Raw genomic sequence first — 17,839 nt, 5'->3', positions numbered from 1 at the left:
AGCAGTAGTGCTATACAAGTGATTATAGAAGAGCAGAAGTGCTATACAAGTGATTATAGAGGAGCAGTAGTGCTATACAAGTGATTAAAGAAGAGCAGAAGTGCTATACAAGTGATTATAGAGGAGCAGTAGTGCTATACAAGTGATTATAGAGGAGCAAAAGTGCTAAACAAGTGATTATAGAGGAGCAGTAGTGCTATACAAGTGACTATAGAGGAGCAGTAGTGCTATACAAGTGACTATAGAGGAGCAGAAGTGCTATACAAGTGATTATAGAGGAACAGTAGTGCCATACATGTGATGATAGAGGAGCAGAAGTGCTATACAAGTGATTATAGAGGAGCAGAAGTGCTATACAAGTGATTATAGAGGAGCAGTAGTGCTATGCATGTGATTATAGAGGAGCAGAAGTGCTATACAAGTGATTATAGAGGAGCAGAACTGCTATACAATTGATTATAGAGGAGCAGTAGTGCTATACAAGTGATCATAGAGGAAATGCTATACAAGAGATTATAGAGAAGCAGTAGTGCTATACAAGTGATTATAGAGGAAATGCTATACAAGTGACTATAGAGGAGCAGTAGTGCTATACAAGTGATTATAGAGGAGCAGTAGTGCTATACAAGTGATTATAGAGGAGCAGAACTGCTATACAATTGATTATAGAGGAGCAGTAGTGCTATACAAGTGATTATAGAGGAGCAGTAGAGCTATACAAGTGATTATAGAGGAGCAGTAGTGCTATACATGTGATTATAGAAGAGCAGAAGTGCTGTACAAGTTATTATAGAGGAGCAGTAGTGCTATACAAGTGACTATAGAGGAGCAGAAGTGCTATACAAGTGATTATAGAGGAGCAGTAGTGCTATACAAGTGATTATAGAGGAGCAGTAGTGCTATACAAGTGATTATAGAGGTAATGCTATACAAGTGATTATAGAGGAGCAGGAGTGCTATACAAGTGATTATAGAGGAGCAGGAGTGCTATACAGGTGACTATAGAGGAGCAGTAGTGCTATACAAGTGACTATAGCGGAGCAGTATTGCTATACAAGTGACTATAGAGGAGCAGTAGTGCTATACAAGTGACTATAGAGGAGCAGAAGTGCTATACAAGTGATTATAGAGGAGCAGTAGTGCTATACAAGTGATTATAGAGGAGCAGTTTGCTATACATGTGATTATAGAGGAGCAGAAGTGCTATACAAGTGATTATAGAGGAACAGTAGTGCTATACAAGTGATTATAGAGGAGCAGTAGTGCTATACAAGTGATTATAGAGGAAATGCTATACAAGTGACTATAGAGGAGCAGAAGTGCTATACAAGTGATTATAGAGGAGCAGCTGTGCTATACAAGTGATTATAGAGGAGCAGTAGTGCTATACAAGTGATTATAGAGGAGCAGTAGTGCTATACAAGTGATTATAGAGGAGCAGTAGTGCTATACAAGTAATTAAAGAGGAGCAAAAGTGCTATACAAGTGATTATAGAGGAGCAGTAGTGCTATACAAGTGACTATAGAGGACCAGTAGTAATATACAAGTGATTATAGAGGAGCAGAAGTGCTAAAAAATGATTATAGAGGAACAGTAGTGCCATACATGTGATGATAGAGGAGCAGAAGTGCTATACAAGTGATAATAGAGGAGCAGAAGTGCTATACAAGTGATTATAGAGAAGCAGTAGTGCTATACAAGTGATTATAGAGGAAATGCTATACAAGTGACTATAGAGGAGCAGAGGTGCTATACAAGTGATTATAGAGGAGCAGTAGTGCTATACAAGTGATTATAGAGGAAATGCTATACAAGTGACTATAGAGGAGCAGAAGTGCTATACAAGTGATTATAGAGGAGCAGTTGTGCTATACAAGTGATTATAGAGGAGCAGTAGTGCTATACAAGTGATTATAGAGGAGCAGTAGTGCTATACAAGTGATTATAGAGGAGCAGTAGTGCTATACAAGTAATTAAAGAGGAGCAAAAGTGCTATACAAGTGATTATAGAGGAGCAGTAGTGCTATACAAGTGACTATAGAGGACCAGTAGTAATATACAAGTGATTATAGAGGAGCAGAAGTGCTATAAACTGATTATAGAGGAACAGTAGTGCCATACATGTGATGATAGAGGAGCAGAAGTGCTATACAAGTGATAATAGAGGAGCAGAAGTGCTATACAAGTGATTATAGAGAAGCAGTAGTGCTATACAAGTGATTATAGAGGAAATGCTATACAAGTGACTATAGAGGAGCAGTTGTGCTATACAAGTGATTATAGAGGAGCAGGAGTGCTATACAAGTGATTATAGAGGAGCAGTAGTGCTATACAAGTGATTATAGAGGAGCAAAAGTGCTATACAAGTGATTATAGAGGAGCAGTAGTGCTATACAAGTGATTATAGAGGAACAGTAGTGCCATACATGTGATGATAGAGGAGCAGAAGTGCTATACAAGTGATTATAGAGGAGCAGAAGTGCTATACAAGTGATTATAGAGGAGCAGAAGTGCTATACAAGTGATTATAGAGGAGCAGAAGTGCTATACAAGTGATTATAGAGGAGCAGTAGTGCTATACATGTGATTATAGAGGAGCAGTAGTGCTATACATGTGATTATAGAGGAAATACTATACAAGTGACTAGAGAGGAGCAGAAGTGCTATACAAGTGATTATAGAGGAGCAGTTGTGCTATACAAGTGATTATAGAGGAGCATAAGTGCTATACAAGTGATTATAGAGGAGCAGTAGTGCTATACAAGTGATTATAGAGGAGCAAAAGTGCTATACAAGTGATTATAGAGGAACAGTAGTGCCATACATGTGATGATAGAGGAGCAGTAGTGCTATACAAGTGATTATAGAGGAACAGTAGTGCCATACATGTGATGATAGAGGAGCAGAAGTGCCATACATGTGATGATAGAGGAGCAGTAGTGCTATACAAGTGATTATAGAGGAACAGTAGTGCCATACATGTGATGATAGAGGAGCAGAAGTGCTATACAAGTGATTCTAGAGGAGCAGAAGTGCTATACAAGTGATTATAGAGGAGCAGAAGTGCCATACATGTGATGATAGAGGAGCAGAAGTACTATACAAGTGATTATAGAGGAGCAGAAGTGCTATACAAGTGATTATAGAGGAGCAGTAGTGCCATACATGTGATGATAGAGGAGCAGAAGTACTATACAAGTGATTATAGAGGAGCAGAAGTGCTATACAAGTGATTATAGAGGAGCAGAAGTGCTATACAAGTGATTATAGAGGAGCAGAAGTGCTATACAAGTGATTATAGAGGAGCAGTAGTGCCATACATGTGATGATAGAGGAGCAGAAGTACTATACAAGTGATTATAGAGGAGCAGTAGTGCTATACAAGTGATTATAGAGGAGCAGTAGTGCTATACAAGTGATTATAGAGGAGCAGTAGTGCTATACAAGTAATTAAAGAGGAGCAAAAGTGCTATACAAGTGATTATAGAGGAGCAGTAGTGCTATACAAGTGACTATAGAGGACCAGTAGTAATATACAAGTGATTATAGAGGAGCAGAAGTGCTATACAAGTGATTATAGAGGAGCAGTAGTGCCATACATGTGATGATAGAGGAGCAGAAGTACTATACAAGTGATTATAGAGGAGCAGTAGTGCTATACAAGTGATTATAGAGGAGCAGTAGTGCTATACAAGTGATTATAGAGGAGCAGTAGTGCTATACAAGTAATTAAAGAGGAGCAAAAGTGCTATACAAGTGATTATAGAGGAGCAGTAGTGCTATACAAGTGACTATAGAGGACCAGTAGTAATATACAAGTGATTATAGAGGAGCAGAAGTGCTATAAACTGATTATAGAGGAACAGTAGTGCCATACATGTGATGATAGAGGAGCAGAAGTGCTATACAAGTGATAATAGAGGAGCAGAAGTGCTATACAAGTGATTATAGAGAAGCAGTAGTGCTATACAAGTGATTATAGAGGAAATGCTATACAAGTGACTATAGAGGAGCAGAGGTGCTATACAAGTGATTATAGAGGAGCAGTTGTGCTATACAAGTGATTATAGAGGAGCAGGAGTGCTATACAATGATTATAGAGGAGCAGTAGTGCTATACAAGTGAATATAGAGGAGCAGTAGTGCTATACAAGTGATTATAGAGGAGCAGAAGTGCTATACAATGATTATAGAGGAGCAGAAGTGGTATACAATGATTATAGAGGAGCAGTAGTGCCATACATGTGATGATAGAGGAGCAGAAGTGCTATACAAGTGATTATAGAGGAGCAGAAGTGCTATACAAGTGATTATAGAGGAGCAGTAGTGCCATACATGTGATGATAGAGGAGCAGAAGTACTATACAAGTGATTATAGAGGAGCAGTAGCGCTATACAAGTGATTATAGAGGAGCAGTAACGCTATACAAGTGATTGTAGAGGAGCAGAAGTGCTATACAAGTGATTGTAGAGGAGCAGTAGTGCTATACAAGTGATTATAGAGGAGCAGTAGTGCTATACAAGTGATTATAGAGGAACAGTAGAGCTATACAAGTGATTATAGAGGAAATGCTATACAAGTGATTATAGAGAAGCAGTAGTGCTATACAAGTGATTATAGAGGAAATGCTATACAAGTGACTATAGAGGAGCAGAAGTGCTATACAAGTGATTATAGAGGAGCAGTTGTGCTATACAAGTGATTATAGAGGAGCAGAAGTGCTATACAAGTGATTATAGAGGAGCAGTAGTGCTATACAAGTGATTATAGAGGAGCAAAAGTGCTATACAAGTGACTATAGAGGAGCAGTAGTGCTATACAAGTGATTATAGAGGAACAGTAGTGCCATACATGTGATTATAGAGGAGCAGAAGTGCTATACAATTGATTATAGAGGAGCAGTAGTGCTATACAATTGATTATAGAGGAGCAGTAGTGCTATACATGTGATTATAGAGGAGCAGAAGTGCTATACAAGTGATTATAGAGGAGCAGAAGTGCTATACAATTGATGATAGAGGAGCAGAAGTGCTATACAAGTTATTATAGAGGAGCAGTAGTGCTATACAAGTGATTATAGAGGAAATGCTATACAAGTGATTATAGAGAAGCAGAAGTGCTATACAAGTGATTATAGAGGAAATGCTATACAAGTGACTATAGAGGAGCAGAAGTGCTATACAAGTGATTATAGAGGAGCAGTAGTGCTATACAAGTGATTATAGAGGAGCAGTAGTGCTATACAAGTTATTATAGAGGAGCAGTAGTGCTATACAAGTGATTATAGAGGAAATGCTATACATGTGATTATAGAGGAGCAGTAGTGCTATACAAGTGATTATAGAGGAACAGAAGTGCTATACAAGTGATTATAGAGGAGCAGAAGTGCTATACATGTGATTATAGAGGAGCAGTAGTGCTATACAAGTGATTATAGAGGAGCAGTAGTGCTATGCAAGTGATTATAGAGGAGCAGGAGTGCTATACAATGATTATAGAGGAGCAGTAGTGCTATACAAGTGAATATAGAGGAGCAGTAGTGCTATACAAGTGATTATAGAGGAGCAGAAGTGGTATACAATGATTATAGAGGAGCAGTAGTGCCATACATGTGATGATAGAGGAGCAGAAGTGCTATACAAGTGATTATAGAGGAGCAGAAGTGCTATACAAGTGATTATAGAGGAGCAGTAGTGCCATACATGTGATGATAGAGGAGCAGAAGTACTATACAAGTGATTATAGAGGAGCAGTAGCGCTATACAAGTGATTATAGAGGAGCAGTAACGCTATACAAGTGATTGTAGAGGAGCAGAAGTGCTATACAAGTGATTGTAGAGGAGCAGTAGTGCTATACAAGTGATTATAGAGGAGCAGTAGTGCTATACAAGTGATTATAGAGGAACAGTAGAGCTATACAAGTGATTATAGAGGAAATGCTATACAAGTGATTATAGAGAAGCAGTAGTGCTATACAAGTGATTATAGAGGAAATGCTATACAAGTGACTATAGAGGAGCAGAAGTGCTATACAAGTGATTATAGAGGAGCAGTTGTGCTATACAAGTGATTATAGAGGAGCAGAAGTGCTATACAAGTGATTATAGAGGAGCAGTAGTGCTATACAAGTGATTATAGAGGAGCAAAAGTGCTATACAAGTGACTATAGAGGAGCAGTAGTGCTATACAAGTGATTATAGAGGAACAGTAGTGCCATACATGTGATTATAGAGGAGCAGAAGTGCTATACAATTGATTATAGAGGAGCAGTAGTGCTATACAATTGATTATAGAGGAGCAGTAGTGCTATACATGTGATTATAGAGGAGCAGAAGTGCTATACAAGTGATTATAGAGGAGCAGAAGTGCTATACAATTGATGATAGAGGAGCAGAAGTGCTATACAAGTTATTATAGAGGAGCAGTAGTGCTATACAAGTGATTATAGAGGAAATGCTATACAAGTGATTATAGAGAAGCAGAAGTGCTATACAAGTGATTATAGAGGAAATGCTATACAAGTGACTATAGAGGAGCAGAAGTGCTATACAAGTGATTATAGAGGAGCAGTAGTGCTATACAAGTGATTATAGAGGAGCAGTAGTGCTATACAAGTTATTATAGAGGAGCAGTAGTGCTATACAAGTGATTATAGAGGAAATGCTATACATGTGATTATAGAGGAGCAGTAGTGCTATACAAGTGATTATAGAGGAACAGAAGTGCTATACAAGTGATTATAGAGGAGCAGAAGTGCTATACATGTGATTATAGAGGAGCAGTAGTGCTATACAAGTGATTATAGAGGAGCAGTAGTGCTATGCAAGTGATTATAGAGGAGCAGAAGTGCTATACAAGTGATTATAGAGGAGCAGTAGTGCTACACAAGTGATTATAGAGGAGCAGTAGTGCTATACAAGTGACTATAGAGGGGCAGAAGTGCTATACAAGTGATTATAGAGGAGTAGTAGTGCTATACAAGTGATTATAGAGGAGCAGAAGTGCTATACAAGTAACTATAGAGGAGCAGAAGTGCTATACAAGTGACTATAGATGAGCAGAATTGCTATACAAGTGATTATAGAGGAGTAGTAGTGCTATACAAGTGATTATAGAGGAGCATTAGTGCTATACAAGTAACTATAGATGAGCAGAATTGCTATACAAGTGATTATAGAGGAGCAGTAGTGCTATACAAGTGATTATAGAGGAGCAGTAGTGCTATACAAATGATTATAGAGGAGCAGAAGTGCTATACAAGTGATTATAGAGGAGCATTAGTGCTATAAAAGTGACTATAGAGGAGCAGAAGTGCTATACAAGTGATTATAGAGGAGTAGGAGTGTTACACACAAGATTATAGAGCAACAGCAGTGTTATACACAGGATTATAGAGGGGTAGGAGTGTTATACACAGGATTATAGAGGGGTAGGAGTGTTATACACAGGATTATAGAGGGGTAGGAGTGTTATACACAGGATTATAGAGGGGTAGGAGTGTTATACACAGGATTATAGAGGGGTAGGAGTGTTACACGGAGGATTATAGAGGGGTAGGAGTGTTACACGGAGGATTATAGAGGGGTAGGAGTGTTATACACAGGATTATAGAGGGGTAGGAGTGTTACACGGAGGATTATAGAGGGGTAGGAGTGTTATACACAGGATTATAGAGGTGTAGGAGTGTTACACGGAGGATTATAGAGGGGTAGGAGTGTTACACACAGGATTATAGAGGGGTAGGAGTGTTACACACAGGATTATAGAGGGGTAGGAGTGTTACACACAGGATTATAGAGGGGTAGGAGTGTTACACACAGGATTATAGAGGGGTAGGAGTGTTACACACAGGATTATAGAGGGGTAGGAGTTTTACACACAGGATTATAGAGGGGTAGGAGTGTTATACACAGGATTATAGAGGGGTAGGAGTGTTATACACAGGATTATAGAGGGGTAGGAGTGTTATACACAGGATTATAGAGGGGTAGGAGTGTTACACACAGGATTATAGAGGGGTAGGAGTGTTACACACAGGATTATAGAGGGGTAGGAGTGTTACACACAGGATTATAGAGGGGTAGGAGTGTTACACACAGGATTATAGAGGGGTAGGAGTGTTATACACAGGATTATAGAGGGGTAGGAGTGTTATACACAGGATTATAGAGGTGTAGGAGTGTTACACACAGGATTATAGAGGTGTAGGAGTGTTACACGGAGGATTATAGAGGGGTAGGAGTGTTATACACAGGATTATAGAGGGGTAGGAGTGTTATACACAGGATTATAGAGGGGTAGGAGTGTTACACGCAGGATTATAGAGGGGTAGGAGTGTTACACGCAGGATTATAGAGGGGTAGGAGTGTTACACGCAGGATTATAGAGGGGTAGGAGTGTTATACACAGGATTATAGAGGGGTAGGAGTGTTACACGGAGGATTATAGAGGTGTAGTAGTGTTACACACAGGATTATAGAGGGGTAGGAGTGTTACACACAGGATTATAGAGGGGTAGGAGTGTTATACACAGGATTATAGAGGGGTAGGAGTGTTATACACAGGATTATAGAGGGGTAGGAGTGTTACACACAGGATTATAGAGGGGTAGGAGTGTTACACACAGGATTATAGAGGGGTAGGAGTGTTATACACAGGATTATAGAGGGGTAGGAGTGTTATACACAGGATTATAGAGGGGTATGAGTGTTATACACAGGATTATAGAGGGGTAGGAGTGTTATACACAGGATTATAGAGGGGTAGGAGTGTTATACACAGGATTATAGAGGGGTAGGAGTGTTACACACAGGATTATAGAGGTGTAGGAGTGTTACACACAGGATTATAGAGGTGTAGGAGTGTTACACGGAGGATTATAGAGGGGTAGGAGTGTTATACACAGGATTATAGAGGGGTAGGAGTGTTATACACAGGATTATAGAGGTGTAGGAGTGTTACACGGAGGATTATAGAGGGGTAGGAGTGTTACACGGAGGATTATAGAGGGGTAGGAGTGTTATACACAGGATTATAGAGGGGTAGGAGTGTTACACACAGGATTATAGAGGGGTAGGAGTGTTATACACAGGATTATAGAGGGGTAGGAGTGTTATACACAGGATTATAGAGGGGTAGGAGTTTTACACACAGGATTATAGAGGGGTAGGAGTGTTATACACAGGATTATAGAGGGGTAGGAGTGTTATACACAGGATTATAGAGGGGTAGGAGTGTTATACACAGGATTATAGAGGGGTAGGAGTGTTACACGGAGGATTATAGAGGTGTAGGAGTGTTACACGGAGGATTATAGAGGGGTAGGAGTGTTGTACACAGGATTATAGAGGTGTAGGAGTGTTACACGGAGGATTATAGAGGGGTAGGAGTGTTACACGGAGGATTATAGAGGTGTAGGAGTGTTACACACAGGATTATAGAGGGGTAGGAGTGTTACACACAGGATTATAGAGGGGTAGGAGTGTTACACACAGGATTATAGAGGGGTAGGAGTGTTGTACACAGGATTATAGAGGTGTAGGAGTGTTACACGGAGGATTATAGAGGGGTAGGAGTGTTACACGGAGGATTATAGAGGTGTAGGAGTGTTACACGGAGGATTATAGAGGTGTAGGAGTGTTACACGGAGGATTATAGAGGGGTAGGAGTGTTATACACAGGATTATAGAGGGGTAGGAGTGTTATACACAGGATTATAGAGGGGTAGGAGTGTTACACACAGGATTATAGAGGGGTAGGAGTGTTACACATAGGATTATAGAGGGGTAGGAGTGTTACACACAGGATTATAGAGGGGTAGGAGTGTTACACACAGGATTATAGAGGGGTAGGAGTGTTATACACAGGATTATAGAGGGGTAGGAGTGTTATACACAGGATTATAGAGGGGTAGGAGTGTTACACACAGGATTATAGAGGGGTAGGAGTGTTATACACAGGATTATAGAGGGGTAGGAGTGTTATACACAGGATTATAGAGGGGTAGGAGTTTTACACACAGGATTATAGAGGGGTAGGAGTGTTATACACAGGATTATAGAGGGGTAGGAGTGTTATACACAGGATTATAGAGGGGTAGGAGTGTTATACGGAGGATTATAGAGGTGTAGGAGTGTTACACACAGGATTATAGAGGGGTAGGAGTGTTGTACACAGGATTATAGAGGTGTAGGAGTGTTACACGGAGGATTATAGAGGGGTAGGAGTGTTACACGGAGGATTATAGAGGGGTAGGAGTGTTATACACAGGATTATAGAGGGGTAGGAGTGTTACACACAGGATTATAGAGGGGTAGGAGTGTTATACACAGGATTATAGAGGGGTAGGAGTGTTATACACAGGATTATAGAGGGGTAGGAGTTTTACACACAGGATTATAGAGGGGTAGGAGTGTTATACACAGGATTATAGAGGGGTAGGAGTGTTATACACAGGATTATAGAGGGGTAGGAGTGTTATACACAGGATTATAGAGGGGTAGGAGTGTTACACGGAGGATTATAGAGGTGTAGGAGTGTTACACACAGGATTATAGAGGGGTAGGAGTGTTGTACACAGGATTATAGAGGTGTAGGAGTGTTACACGGAGGATTATAGAGGGGTAGGAGTGTTACACGGAGGATTATAGAGGGGTAGGAGTGTTACACGGAGGATTATAGAGGGGTAGGAGTGTTACACGGAGGATTATAGAGGGGTAGGAGTGTTACACGGAGGATTATAGAGGGGTAGGAGTGTTACACACAGGATTATAGAGGTGTAGGAGTGTTACACACAGGATTATAGAGGTGTAGGAGTGTTACACACAGGATTATAGAGGTGTAGGAGTGTTACACGGAGGATTATAGAGGTGTAGGAGTGTTACACGGAGGATTATAGAGGGGTAGGAGTGTTATACACAGGATTATAGAGGGGTAGGAGTGTTATACACAGGATTATAGAGGGGTAGGAGCAGGGGCGACTCTAGGAACAATATATAGGGGGGGCACATAAGATACCACAGTCAAAACTGAGGGGGCACTAATAATTTTTCCACTAAATTATACCCCTGAATATACAAACATATACACACACACATACACACACTCATACATACTCATACATACACACACTCATACTCATACATACACACTCATACATACACACACACACACACTCATACACACATATACACACATTCATACACACACACACTCATACATACACACACACACACTCATACATACACACACACACACTCATACATACACACACACACACTCATACATACACACACACACTCATACATACACACACAAACACATACACACACACACTCATACATACACACACTCATACATACACACACACACACACACACTCATACATACACACACACACACACTCATACATACACACACTCATACATACACACACTCATACATACACACACTCATACATACACACACTCATACATACACACACTCATACATACACACACTCATACATACACACACTCATACATACACACACTCATACATACACACACTCATACATACACACACTCATACATACACACACTCATACATACATACATACATACACACACTCATACATACATACACACACACACACTCATACATACATACACACACACTCATACATACACACACACACACACACACACACTCATACATACACACACACACACTCATACATACACACACACACACTCATACATACACACTCATACACACACACACACACTCATACATACACACTCATACACACACACACACTCATACATACACACACACTCATACATACACACTCATACACACACACACACTCATACATACACACTCATACACACACACACACTCATACATACACACACACACACTCATACATACACACTCATACACACACACATACTATAGTGTTATTTTAATTTAAATAGCTTTTAATTGTTTTCAGTCCAGGAGTGAAAGAGAATATTTCACCAGCTTTGAAGTAAAAATTACTAAAAAGCTTATCTCCAAGGTGTTAAAAATGCTACGTAAAAGTGATGGTGGAAAATTCAGTACATCCTGCTCCATAGGTAACACAGAGAGCTCTCACACTGCCCTTCCTAAGCCTTGATTCATACAATTTATGCAGGGTAGCAGCTCTGTAAAACCTATAGTACTGACTGTTTCTAAGGTTATTGATTGTACTCCATTTTCAGTCAAAAGTATAATAAAAAGTCCTAATCTGGGTAGTGTTGCTACTTTTAGGAGCTGTTTCAGCCCCCATTTGAGAAAAAGATTAGTAGACTTGTGTGCAAATCATTGCAGATATACACATAGAATATAGCTCACAATGTGTTATGAAAAAAAAATCTGTTCATTTTACAGGGACTTTAAATTCATTTTTTTTCTGCAGCAGAAAAGAGCAAAATTTTAATTCCCTGTAAACTGTACAGATTTTTTTCATAACACATTGTGTGAGTTACATGTGTATATATATGTTTTTTTGGTTTTTTTTTAAGTACAAAGCTAGGGAGAGAGTATGAAATTAATCTAAAGAATTTAGATAATTTATAAAACTACTGTGCGTACTTTCAAACGCCAAAAAGTAGTGGTGCAGATCCTCTAAGATATAAAAATATTTTTACTTGAAAGAGAGAAATATATATCTGTATATAATTGAGAGGGGATTCAGCACTCTTATTGCTCAAAGCGGTCTTCCAGAGGGTGAGGGACCCACACCACAAACAGACCAAAAACTGGCGGTCAAATAGATATTAAAGTGCAGAGACCATTTATATATATATTCAATATTTTCCACATATATAGTACAGCACAAGACCATAAATAGGCATATAGCCACTAACATAAATCAACTATCTTGGACTGTACTATATATGTGTATATATAAGTGTATATTTGCTTATTTTTGTGATGCATCACTGAACTGTCCAATGTTTTTTCATTGACTTAATAAATGGTCTCTGCACTTTAATATCTATTTTGCCACCAGTTTTTAATCTGTCAGTGGTGTGTGTGTCTCTCCCTCTGGGAGACCTCTTTGAGCAATAAAAGAGTGCTTAATATCCTCTCTTAATTATAAAAGGTTTCCTAAAAAGCAAATAGTTTTATATATATAAAATGTGTGTGTGTATGTATAAAACACACACATTGCCAGCAGCATCTCAGTCCTACACAATAATCATAGGATTTCAAATAGCTAGCATTAGTTTCTGTTAGCACCTAGTCCCTTAGTATAGCAGTTTCAGTATCACCCCCTCCCCCCCACACGGGGGGGGGTCGCGAGTGGGGGGGAGGGGGTGATACTGAAACTGCTATACTAAGGGACTAGGTGCTAACAGAAACTAATGCTAGCTATTTGAAATCCTATGATTATTGTGAAGGACTGAGCTGAAACACACAACTACAACCTCACCTATGTGTGCCTAGGCTACAGTTAACTCTGAAGAATCATGTTTAATCTTACCCCGGCCCAGAATCAGATCTTCAGACTATCTTTATCTATCTTTGCTGCCACTGACAGCCACTGACAGTCCCAGACAGCCAGTGCCTGGCTGCTAGTGCTGCTCCTTCCCGCGCTCTCTGCTTGCTCTGTCCTGAGGCTGCACACAAAAGCACCTACTGGCTGGCTCCTCCCTCTTCCTGTCCAGTCTCCAGTCATGTTCCTTGTGCTGTGTAGGAACATGACCTGGCTGGAACTGGAGAGGAGAAGCAAATTGCATAGCGCCAGCAACATGCATGCAGATGGGGAACACAGGGAGACGCGCTGCTGCTGCTCATATTGCTACTCAGTCACTCTAAGTCATTTTTGTAATAAAAAAACACGGGCCCATTATAAAAAAAAATAAAGTATATATCAGTTCACTTTCAACATTATGCATGTGCTGGGGCTGGGGGGGCAGACAGGGGGGCAAGCCTTGAGATAAGGGGGGCAAATGCCCCCCCCTGGCCCCCCTGTAGCGACGCCACTGGGTAGGAGTGTTATACACAGGATTATAGAGGTGTAGGAGTGTTATACACAGGATTATAGAGGGGTAGGAGTGTTATACACAGGATTATAGAGGGGTAGGAGTGTTATACACAGGATTATAGAGGGGTAGGAGTGTTATACACAGGATTATAGAGGTGTAGGAGTGTTATACACAGGATTATAGAGGGGTAGGAGTGTTATACACAGGATTATAGAGGTGTAGGAGTGTTATACACAGGATTATAGAGGTGTAGGAGTGTTATACACAGGATTATAGAGGGGTAGGAGTGTTATACACAGGATTATAGAGGGGTAGGAGTGTTACACGGAGGATTATAGAGGGGTAGGAGTGTTACACACAGGATTATAGAGGGGTAGGAGTGTTATACACAGGATTATAGAGGGGTAGGAGTGTTATACACAGGATTATAGAGGGGTAGGAGTGTTACACACAGGATTATAGAGGGGAAGGAGTGTTATACACAGGATTATAGAGGGGTAGGAGTGTTATACACAGGATTATAGAGGGTAGGAGTATTACACACAGGATTATAGAGGGGTAGGAGTGTTATACACAGGATTATAGAGGGTAGGAGTGTTATACACAGGATTATATAGGGGTAGGAGTGTTACACACAGGATTATAGAGGGTAGGAGTGTTATACACAGGATTATAGAGGGGTAGGAGTGTTATACACAGGATTATAGAGGGGTAGGAGTGTTATACACAGGATTATAGAGGGTAGGAGTATTACACACAGGATTATAGAGGGGTAGGAGTGTTATACACAGGATTATAGAGGGTAGGAGTGTTATACACAGGATTATATAGGGGTAGGAGTGTTATACACAGGATTATAGAGGGGTAGGAGTGTTACACGGAGGATTATAGAGGGGTAGGAGTGTTACACACAGGATTATAGAGGATAGGAGTGTTATACACAGGATTATAGAGGGGTAGGAGTGTTACACACAGGATTATAGAGGATAGGAGTGTTACACACAGGATTATAGAGGGTAGGAGTGTTATACACAGGATTATAGAGGGGTAGGAGTGTTATACACAGGATTATGGAGGGGTAGGAGTGTTATACACAGGATTATAGAGGGTATGAGTGTTACACACAGGATTATAGAGGGGTAGGAGTGTTACACACAGGATTATAGAGGGGTAGGAGTGTTACACACAGGATTATAGAGGATAGGAGTGTTATACACAGGATTATAGAGGTGTAGGAGTGTTATACACAGGATTATAGAGGGGTAGGAGTGTTATACACAGGATTATAGAGGGGTAGGAGTGTTATACACAGGATTATAGAGGGGTAGGAGTGTTACACACAGGATTATAGAGGGGTAGGAGTGTTACACACAGGATTATAGAGGGGTAGGAGTGTTACACACAGGATTATAGAGGGGTAGGAGTGTTACACACAGGATTATAGAGGATAGGAGTGTTATACACAGGATTATAGAGGGGTAGGAGTGTTACACACAGGATTATAGAGGGGTAGGAGTGTTACACGGAGGATTATAGAGGGGTAGGAGTGTTACACACAGGATTATAGAGGGGTAGGAGTGTTACACGGAGGATTATAGAGGGTAGGAGTGTTATACACAGGATTATATAGGGGTAGGAGTGTTACACACAGGATTATAGAGGGTAGGAGTGTTATACACAGGATTATAGAGGGGTAGGAGTGTTATACACAGGATTATAGAGGGGTAGGAGTGTTATACACAGGATTATAGAGGGTAGGAGTATTACACACAGGATTATAGAGGGGTAGGAGTGTTATACACAGGATTATAGAGGGTAGGAGTGTTATACACAGGATTATATAGGGGTAGGAGTGTTATACACAGGATTATAGAGGGGTAGGAGTGTTACACGGAGGATTATAGAGGGGTAGGAGTGTTACACACAGGATTATAGAGGATAGGAGTGTTATACACAGGATTATAGAGGGGTAGGAGTGTTACACACAGGATTATAGAGGATAGGAGTGTTACACACAGGATTATAGAGGGTAGGAGTGTTATACACAGGATTATAGAGGGGTAGGAGTGTTATACACAGGATTATGGAGGGGTAGGAGTGTTATACACAGGATTATAGAGGGTATGAGTGTTACACACAGGATTATAGAGGGGTAGGAGTGTTACACACAGGATTATAGAGGGGTAGGAGTGTTACACACAGGATTATAGAGGATAGGAGTGTTATACACAGGATTATAGAGGTGTAGGAGTGTTATACACAGGATTATAGAGGGGTAGGAGTGTTATACACAGGATTATAGAGGGGTAGGAGTGTTATACACAGGATTATAGAGGTGTAGGAGTGTTATACACAGGATTATAGAGGGGTAGGAGTGTTACACACAGGATTATAGAGGGGTAGGAGTGTTACACACAGGATTATAGAGGGGTAGGAGTGTTATACACAGGATTATAGAGGGGTAGGAGTGTTACACACAGGATTATAGAGGTGTAGGAGTGTTATACACAGGATTATAGAGGGGTAGGAGTGTTACACACAGGATTATAGAGGGGTAGGAGTGTTACACACAGGATTATAGAGGATAGGAGTGTTATACACAGGATTATAGAGGGGTAGGAGTGTTACACACAGGATTATAGAGGGGTAGGAGTGTTACACACAGGATTATAGAGGATAGGAGTGTTATACACAGGATTATAGAGGGGTAGGAGTGTTACACACAGGATTATAGAGGGGTAGGAGTGTTACACGGAGGATTATAGAGGGGTAGGAGTGTTACACACAGGATTATAGAGGGGTAGGAGTGTTACACGGAGGATTATAGAGGGGTATGAGTGTTATTATACACAGGATTATAGAGGATAGGATTTTGTGCACAGTATAATAGAGGAGTAGTAATAGAGGGGTAATAGTGCTATATGCAGGATCATAGAGGGGTAATCAGCAGAGAGGGGCACACGACCAGGGCCCCGTCCTTTGGCACTATTACCCCACCCCAACAGATGAAAATGATGGACCCGCCAGTACCATCTTCCAGTTTATAACAAGCGTGTGGGCTCTAGACTCACCCCTGGCTACGAGCGCTATACTCGGGATACTTACCTCAAACAAATCCCCCGAGAGCCACCAGTAGTGTTTACATATCGGTTTCCATGGAGACGCTCAGCTGTTGCTATGGAGCAGAAGCGTGCACGCCCCTGTGCGGAGATGTTGCCTTAGGACACAGCCAAACGAAGGTCACGTGGTGCAGATTGCCTACACAACGCTTGCAATGCTACAACATACCACTAGATGGCAGGGTTCACATATCAAATACTACAAAATGAATAAGAAGCAATGTTCATTGTTATGGGTTGTTTGTTTATTACAAACCTATTAATTACTAACTTGTTATTATTGTATAATAAGACAGAGCGCTAGCGACACACTGGCAACATGACTGATTGGTTGTCCAGCCAGTAACTTCTTGAAGGACCAATCAGATAATGCAGTAACGCTTATGTGGGTTATCCCTATAACCGTCATCAGCACCCCTGTAACCCACATTAGCACCCCCTGTAACCTACATAAGCCCCAGTGCCCCCTATAACCCTCATCAGCACCCCTGTAACCCACATAAGCCCCAGTCCCCCCAAAAAACCATCACCAGCACCCCTGTAACCTACATGTGCCCCCTATAACCCTCATCAGCACCCCTGTAACCCAGATAAGCCCCAGTGCCCCCTATAACCCTCATCAGCACCCCTGTATCCCACATAAGCCCCAGTGCCCCCTATAACCCTCATCAGCAACCCTGTAACCCACATAAGCACCCCCTGTAACCTACATAAGCTCCAGT

At 40.8% G+C, this 17,839-nt stretch overlaps 1 protein-coding gene across 2 annotated transcripts in view; it reads right to left on the bottom strand.

The window, feature by feature from the left end:
- Nucleotides 1-17,209, bottom strand: part of SMKR1 (small lysine rich protein 1) — a 92,475-nt gene extending 75,266 nt beyond the window's left edge. Inside the window, exon 1 of one of the 2 annotated variants that reach the window (XM_053719742.1) lies at nucleotides 17,104-17,209. The gene's annotated coding sequence lies outside the window, so the exon portion shown is untranslated. Of the gene's footprint in view, nucleotides 1-13,493; nucleotides 13,545-17,103 lie in introns of those variants that run through there. The other variant, XM_053719743.1, reaches the window with a different exon arrangement.
- Nucleotides 17,210-17,839: the final 630 nt, after the last annotated feature.

The sequence above is a fragment of the Bombina bombina genome, chromosome 6 (genome assembly GCF_027579735.1).
Source record: "Bombina bombina isolate aBomBom1 chromosome 6, aBomBom1.pri, whole genome shotgun sequence".
NCBI classification, from domain to species: Eukaryota; Metazoa; Chordata; class Amphibia; order Anura; family Bombinatoridae; genus Bombina; species Bombina bombina.
Note: the sequence above shows the minus strand (reverse complement) of the source record. Positions and strands in the feature narration are given on the sequence as shown.